The sequence below is a fragment of the Papaver somniferum genome, chromosome 3 (assembly GCF_003573695.1).
Source record: "Papaver somniferum cultivar HN1 chromosome 3, ASM357369v1, whole genome shotgun sequence".
NCBI lineage: Eukaryota > Viridiplantae > Streptophyta > Magnoliopsida > Ranunculales > Papaveraceae > Papaver > Papaver somniferum.
Genome location: NC_039360.1, coordinates 140,424,918 through 140,434,381, shown reverse-complemented (window position 1 = coordinate 140,434,381; position 9,464 = coordinate 140,424,918).

Genomic DNA, 9,464 nt, shown 5'->3' with positions numbered 1-9,464 from the left:
GACGATGAGGGAATCGAACGCCCCATATATTACTTCAGTCGAATATTAAGAGATGTTGAGCTCAGGTATCCCAAGGAGGAGAAGGCATGTTTAGCTCTAATCCATTCCATTCAGAAGTTCAGACATTACCTACTGTCCAACAAGGTGGTACTCATATCTAAATCTGATCCTGCGAAGTTTTTGCTTTCAAAACCGGTCCTGATGGGAAGGACGGACAAGTGGCTTCTCCAAATGTCGGAGTTGGACATAACACATACGTCGCCTAGAGCTATCAAGGGGCAAGCAGTCGCAGACTTATTAGCAGCATTCCCCTGGGAAGACACTACGGGGCTACACGAAGATCTTCCTGGAGAATTTCCAAACATCTCTGTTGTCGAGGAAGAAGCATGGATCTTGTATTTTGACGGCTCCGCTACCCCTAGCAGTAACGCCGGAGGAGCAGGCGTGGTTATAGTATCCCCGACTGGGGAAGTATTCTCACACTCCTTCAAGATGGACTTCCAATGCACCACCAACTCAGCAGAGTATGAAGCCTTCCTCATAGGGATGTGAATAGCCAAACAAGCAGGAGTTACACGTCTGGAGATAAGAGGTGACTCCAAACTACTGGTGAATCAGCTGAATGGAATATACGCATTGAAGGAAGTAACGCTAGATCCATACCGATCAGAATCACAAAGGTTACTAAACTACTTTGCCGATGCAACCATAACCCATATTGGTCGCAGCAACAACAAACACGTCGATTGCCTAGCAACGCTGGCTTCCAAATTGAAGTTCGAAGGTTTTAAAGAAACCCTGACAGTAAAGAGGAGAACCATAGAATCAACATGGATGTCACAATACAAAGACACCGAGGCTCACGATTGGCGAACGCCGATCATTCAGGAGCTCAACAGCTCACTCTCCCAAGGAAAGGTCAGTCTCAAAACCCTGCAGAACTTCTTCATGCTTCATGGTATGTTATATCATTGAAACCCGAATGGTTCTCTATCAAAAGATGTCTTGGAGATGATGAGGCACAAAAACCGCTTAACCGTGTTCACAATAAAATTTGCGGACAATCACTGGTGGTAACGCTTTACCGACGACTTCAACGCCTGGGCTATTACTGGCCAAAGATGGAGACTCAATCCAGACTACTTCAGAAGTCCTTCTCAAATTGTCAAGCGCCGCCACACCAATTAGAGGTTTTTAGTGTGAACCACACTGGGGACTAGAGAGAGCCGTACATTAACTATCTCCGTGACGGGGAAACTCCCACTAATCAAAAGGATGCTGTCAAGATAAAGCAAAAAGCCAAGCGGTTCGTATTTCACGAAGGGATTCTGTATCGCAAGAGCTTCGGAGGGGATCTATTGCGATGCCTGGATGGGGTAGAAATCCCAATCACGCTGAAGGAAACGCACGAAGGGGAACATCAAGGGAAGAGGAAACTGTTTCTCCAGATACACGAGAAATACTATTGGCCGACCATGGAGGATAACGCAGCCTCTTTCGTTCAAAGCTGCCACAAATGTCAAATTCATGGGAACCTTGTTCACGCTCCTTCCACCCCTTTACACTCGATAAGAAGTCTATGACAATTTTATAGTTGGGGACTGGACATTATCGGGAAAATCAATCCGCCGTCATCAAAGCAACACGAGTACATCATAAACGCGACATAATACTTCACTAAATGGGTATAAGCCATTCCTCTACGAGAGATTACAGGAGAAACGATTGCGGCTTTCATTAAAGAACATATCATTTGTCGATTCGGTGTGCCAAAGCATATTATCACTGATAACGACACTCCCTTCGCCAACAAACAGGTACGAGAGTTACTTGAAGAGTATGGAATTAAACAGGTCTTCTCCACTATCTACTATCCTCAAGGAAACGGACAAGCAGAGAGTACCAACAAGACACTGATCCGGATCATCAGTCGAACAGTGCATGACAATCCTAGAGAATAGCATGACCAGTTACCAATGGCGCTATGGGCATATAGAACGTCACCCAGAAGCTCCATTGGAGTTTCTCCATACTCACTTGTTTACGGTGCAGACGCAATTCTCCCAGCAGAGATCAAAATCCCATCAGCCAGGATTGCAGCAGCAACCGGGGTCCACTGGGATGAGGCTGAAGCATCCAACTCTAGAGTAGCGGAGTTAGACCCTCTGTATTTCAGAAGAAGCAAATCAGAAGAACACACTCACGTGTACATGAATAGAATTTCCAGGGCATACAACAAAACTGTGAAACCACGTGTTTTGAAAGTGGGGGATTTGGTCTTGAAAACGGCCAAACACATCCAGCAAGACATGTCCGCACCGAAATTCTCACCGAAATGGGAAGGTCCTTATACGATCACCAAGTCTTACAGTACCGGCTACTACAGATCATTAAAGTGGACGGAGGAAAGCTAGAGATAGTCATCAACGGAAAATGGCTCAAGGCATATCATGCTTGATCATTGTCCGCTCTGTCTCATGACACAACAACACAAGCATTTATTTTCATTACATGTTTGACTTATCAATTTATTCAGAGATGCTTTAATGAAAAAACCTGTTTCATCAATCAAAAAACCAGTACAATTTATTCCGCAAAGATGTTCAAAACCTTTTGACATGAACGTCGTTAACAATGAGAAAATACAGCTGAATGCGGCTTAGAAGAGGCCATCTAACAGATTATAATTCCTTGAGAGCATCATCTTCAGTCTAACTTGATATCTCTCTGTCATGTTCTTCAAGTCCTGTATTGCCTGCTCCACCTTCTCCGATTCAGCAACCAGAGCCTTTCCTTCTTCCAAGATAGCCTTCGCAGTAGGAACTACGTTCGCAAGGATGCCGGCTCGATCAACCTTGATGATGTCAAGACGCTGACGCAGCCAACCCACATTGAATTCCATCGATTCACAGGTAGACACCATGTTCTCCCACTCTTCAAATTTTGATTCGGCAACGTTACGGATGGAGATACCCTCCATCTCACCAATCAGGGGAAGAAGGCAGTTTACTGTGGTAACCAAAGCAGATGCACAGTGTTGAACTACATTCCTGGTTGCAATATGGCCATACCTCTTCCATACTTTTGCGTATAAGGGTACAAACTCCTTCCGCACCAAGAATCCGTCGATGGTTCGATAGCTAGAAGACAGACATTTCATGTGAATATCGAATGGAAGACATGCGTTGGGGCATTCGTAAGACGAGATACCTAGATCGGCATCGTCGAGATCCGCAGGAGTGGGCGCATTCGAATCCGAAGGAAGGGGACTGGTCAAATCATCATCATCGACCACTGTCACACATGGGCGTCTCTGTAAAAAAGAGGAGGAGCGAACTGGTACGGTCTTCCGGCGAACACGAACAGGAGAGTCATCACAAAACTTTTCATCCTGAACCTCAGATGGGCGTACGCGTTTAACAGAAGGTCCTGGGTGATATGAAGAAGATGATCTGCTGCTGTTCGACATGTCAAAGAGATAAAGTTTCTGCAAGAAAAGCCTATCAATGAATAACGGTTTTTAAACCCCGCATACATTTTGAAGGAAACCCTAAAGGAAGACCAAATTATCTACATCAGAGTTTATCCGGAGGTCTCGACGCCGACCGAGTCGTGCTTTTCTCCCAAACCCTAATTTGACCAGCTCCACCTGGCGATGTCTATCTATGCGGTAAATGCGTATTTACTTTAACTTAGTCATTTCCTTGTACAAATTTGTCACCATCTCATGCCTACCCCACAATAGTGTAACCATTATGTTCTAGGCAGGGGACTTAATGTTGATGGTGGATTTTCATTTAAGGCTAAAATTGAAAAAGCCAAAACTATGCGCTAACATCCTGCAAAGGATAAAGCCATTGATAAAGTAGAGAATACTTCTTCACTATAAACTTATAGCATTACCAATTAATGCATGACCATCCTTGTATTTCCTGTACTACTCCATTCTCATTATTGGTGCGGCATGACGACTGAGTGATCGCTCTCATTAGAGCAACACGAATCTCCAAGCATTAAATAAGGAGGCATGTACGCAACACCCGTACAGGCTATAACTCTCGGAGTGTTATACTAGACCGATCGAGCATCTGGACTTTCCATATCAGTCTCAGAAACAATCATGACCATCCAACTTCACCAGCATGATTGGATGGCTTAGTTGGATCCATAAACCTCAAGCAGGTATTGGAGCATTCAACACCGGACCGGACCCCGCATGGTCGGCATCCAAAAAAAGGGAAGCATAGCTTGCTAAAACGTCCAGCCAAAGCAATATGGACGTGAAACCCTAAATCAGGGTTTACGGCACATTACATGAGTCGCAAATCAGTCTCAACCATCCATCTTCGCAGGCATAGATGGACGGTGTAGATGTAAATTCAAAAGGCCCAGAGCATGTCAACACAATCACCACGGGCCCGCCTACAAATACGACCAATCGGTCAAGACCAACCACAGTTGGTCGTTCCAAACCGTATGCCCAAAGTGGGCATGCCGCACCGCCGGAAAAAACCCTAATTAGGGTTTACATTGATCGTGAGCGTCCATTTTCTCCTGATCGAATGGAGGGTTTAGAAGTCGACTGAGCAGGTCCAGTGAGCATCAACATGATCACCGTTGACACATCTATCTCCACACCTAATCGGGCAAGGCATACCATTCCTGGTCGCCTCGATTCGCACGCCCAAACTGGCATGGTCACACCTCCCAATCACGAACTGATCTCGACCACTCAACTTCACCGGACAAATTGAGTGGCTTAGATCACGTTTTCATGGGACAGTCAGGTATAGGCGTGAACACCAGCCTATCACCTACACGCCGAACCAATCGGCCCGGACCGACCAAGCTTGGTGGTCTCGAAACGCGCGCCTGAAGAAGGCATGGCTCACGGCATTTGCGGCACCAAACTTCTGTCGTAAATCAATCCTGACCGCTCCTCTTTGTCGGACAAATTGAACAATCCATATTACACTTTCACGGGACGACAAGGTATGGGCATGTACAACGGCGTGCCGTCTACACACATACCCAATCAGCCATGCCAAAATCATGTCCCAAGCTTGGATTCGACCAACCTGAAAAGTGGTGCTTGCGCACCTCTTCCAAAACCCTAATTCTATTAACGGTCGCAGATGAGAGTCTCAAAGATCATCTCGTCCGTACAATTTCACCGGCTTGGCTATACAGCCCTGGTCAGGAGTTAATTGGTCAGTGAGGCGTCATGGTGATCACCACCCGTCACTCTACAACACCATGTGGTCGGCCAAGGAAGGACTTGCTTGCGCAACCTCCAAACCATCACATGAAGTAGGATGGACATGAAGCTATTTTGAGACGCTCAAACAACGATGCTTCATACATGCTGAATATACTCGATGTAGTACCTGCACAGAATACACACGATACTTCACAAGTATCGACTTCCTAAACACTTAATTATCTAATCTAGCATTACATGCTACTTTCTGTGGGTCCCACGATCCACACAATCGAGACATCAATCATGTCACAAACTGGGGGATACATACTGGGGTATTGGTCTTGCGGTTTACAGCGTGCAGCATACAATGTGCCATCACAATAACGTCTCAGGAAGTCATGAACAGTTTGTAATGATGGGAGAAGTGGGAAAGACTAATCATGTAACACTAACACACGACTCCACTACCCCATCACTCCATTTTCTACACTTCCCACGAGATACGAGGTTCATGCTCAAAGACTTGTATAAATAGGTTCTCCTCCCTATTTCCAAGACAGGACAAGACAACAAAAGAAAGTGTTGATACAATCGTATTCAAACACCAGAACTGATAGCTTACACTCTGCAAGCCAGTTCATTCTTCTGATAAAAGTCATACATAGCCAACACCTTCACGATCTCAACACCTTCTTCGCTTCCCTCCCTAAGACCAACCCCATCCCCTTCACTTTGTGACCGAAACAAGTCTGGAACGACCATTTCTTGGTTTAGGCCGGACTTGCACAAATTGATTGCTCAAATCACAAGCACTCCCGTGCAGTGCATTTGTTTAGGGTTTAGATTCATTTCTGATCCACACACCCCAAATTACCAAAACCGGCAGAAATAGTTTTCACCCATAAACATCTCCTTACGTCTCTGATCCCAGCAGGATACTATGCACTTGATTCTCTTAGCTGATATCACCCACAACTAAGAGTTTTTACGACCCAAATTCGAAGACTTTAATAAATAAATTTGTATCACACAGAAAAGTCTACGATAGTAGATAAATCCGTCTCCCACAGATAAACCTATGAGTTTTGTTCTGTCTTTTGATAAATCAATATGAACACGAACTAATTGATAACCGAACTTATATTCCCGAAGAACAACCTAGTATTATCAATCACCTCACAATAATCTAAATCGTATGATAGCGAAACTAGATATTGCGGAATCACAAACGATGAGTCAAAGATGTTTGTGATTTCTTTTTATCTTACCCTATCGGAGATATAATATCAAGTCAATTATTCAATTGAACTCGTACGATAGAAAATGGCAAGATCAGATCGCTCAACTACAAGAGAAGTAGTTTCGTCTGGCTTCACAATCCCAATGAAGTCTTTCAGTCGTTAACCTACAGGGTCTCGAGAAGAAACCTAAGGTTAAAGGAGAATCGACTCTAGCAAAACCAACTAGTATCACACAGGAGGTGTAGGGATTAGTTTTTCCAGTTGCTAAATGTCTCCTTTATATAATTTTCAAATCAGGGTTTGCAATCCAAGTTACCTTGGTAACAAAGCATTCAATATTCACCGTTAGATGAAAAACCTGATTCATTCAAGCTAATATCTTTCAACCGTTAGATCGAAACTTAGATTGTCACACACAAATGAAATGTATTCATTTAGGTTTGATTAACTGTACCTAAACGTGTACACTTAGTTGGTTCACTAATAACTAACCAATGGTTAGCCATATGAGCACTTTCATATTAACCGTATTCATCTTTCTCATAACTAGTTCAAATGACTCATAAGAACTAGTTGTAGAGTTGTTCAATTGCTTTGGTATTTATTCGTAGACACAATTGAAACAAAATCGGTTTGATCAATTCATGAACAATATACCCATGGTCTGCAAAGATTGCATTCCTTATAGTTTATTGTTTTAAGTTCATGAACTACCGATTTGAGAAATAACCAGCTTGGGTACGCGTAACGGGTATGCGTACCTTAGCTACCGGATTTGAGTTTACAAACTCATCAGAAATTTTCGGTTCAAAAACTTCCTTGGGTACGCGTACGGATATGCGTACCTAAGGTGACTGGTTTACTAGTTTGCAAACTACAAACTCAGCAAAAATTTTCGGTTTAAAACTTCCGTTGGTACGCGTACGGGTACGCGTACTCAACCTGTCTCCTTCACCAATACCGTATGCAAACATATGCACACACTTGGTTTCCAACACATGGATTCATACACTAATGTGCGAACACACTATATATGCTTATATCCATATTTGGTAATCTCAACTCTACATTTCAATCAGAAACATTCTTCTATAATGTTATAACAACCGTTATTCACGACTATTCAAGATTGAAATGTCATCATGACTTTCGTCACGGGTAAAGATGAAAGTGGTTAAAGCAAAAGCTTACCAACACATATTTCGAGAAAAAGATAGGCGAGTAAACTCGGCCTGAAATAGCAAATTTGTATGTATGAAAACTATCATACTTATACGACTATTGTCTCAAGAGTAGGAGATAGAGTAGACTTTTTATTGATAGATAAGTTCAAGTCTCCACATACCATTTTTGTCGGATGAAGTTCCACTGGTTCCTCAAGTAGTTCTTCGTCTTCGTAACATGATCGCCATGGAGACTGGAGCTCAACTACACTTAACTATCATAGACAGAGACTTATTCATAAGTAAACTAGAAATCAAGAAATGTTTTTGAGTGTCAATTTTATACTTTATTTAGCTATATTGCTTGCATATTAATTTGTATTATGATTGTTTTATAGTTTATGTCTTTCGATAGGTAAATCATCCGAAAAGAAGTGGAAATAGCTACAAAAGTGAAGTTTCCAAGTGAAGAACCGGAAAAGACCAATTGGGACTCGTTCAAGTCTAGGATTTCTTATTACCATTTGGTAGAGGATGAGAAGATGAAGCCAATGGCAAAAGAACGAAGTCATTCTGAGTTCGTATGAAGAAGTTATGGGCAAAACGAAGAACTTGGAAGTATAAAAGGGTAAAATGGTTATTTCATAGGACAAGTGTTATTGGCACCTCTACTGAAAGTTAAGAAGTCATTCTGTTAAGGGGCAGCCAATTTTCAAAGGAACTGCTAAAGGCAGTCAGGTCATTTACTACGGGGAAACTGGAAATCAAACAGTGTTAAGAACACCAGTCATTTTACTAGGGACACCTTCGTCTTCTCCCCTAATCCAACAAAAACTCGACGGAGGTTTGGTTTTCGCGAACATTGGTAATGATTGCTGATGTTTGGAGTGATTGGGTGGACGATGGTGTATGTTGGCAGGTTGAGAAAGAATGGTAGTTGATGCTACCATCGGCAGTAGATGATGGATTGTGATGACGATAGGGAAGAGCTTCAGCAGAACAAGGAATGGTGATGATTGACGGTGATCGAGTTTGGGTCGCTGTTGTTGGTGTTTGAAATGTAGTTGGCGGAGAAGCTCAAGAATGGAAGATGATATTACTGCCGGCTTTGGATTTGATCCAGAGAGATGGATGAAGCTAAAAATATTGCAAATGTGATAACGATGTGGAGTGGAGATGATGAATGGTTGCTGCTGTAGTTCATGGCACGGTGATGAGTAAACGGTGTTGTTGGTCGTGGGGTGGAGTTTGCTGCCATTTATCGGAATTTGATGATGAAGCTAGATAAGGAAGAACTCGACGGAGATTGGCAGTGAATATGGACATGATGATATTGTCTAAACAGGGCCAGGAAAGATGGAATTAAGGCGCTGCTGAACCCGTTTAGTGATCGTTGATTGATGAAAATGGGTGCGTGATGAGATTTTTTATAGGTTGTAGAAAGTGGTAGTAAAGGTTTGTTGAACTCGGACTTGATGAGACTGGGTTTAAGACTTAAAAATAAATACAAAGAAAATATATACAAGATGGTCAGGATAACGAGAGGTACTGAATCTCAGGATTTCACTGTTTTCCATATTGAAGTGGTTCAAAAATTAATCCTATGCAATTATAGCTCAAAACAAAACAAGTATTAACTCTATTCTTTACCAAAGTAGATTCCATAAAATATTACGTGTACATTATAAGCATGGCGCATCAAGAATCCCTAGGACTAAGCATGCTCCATCAAACAAAGTCACAAGTAATTAATCGAAATCTTAATTCAATTAAAATCGGTGCAAAAAGTAAATAAAAAATTAACTAAATTACCACATGGATTAAATACAGCTTCCTCTGTTGTCCCAGTGTTGGGGT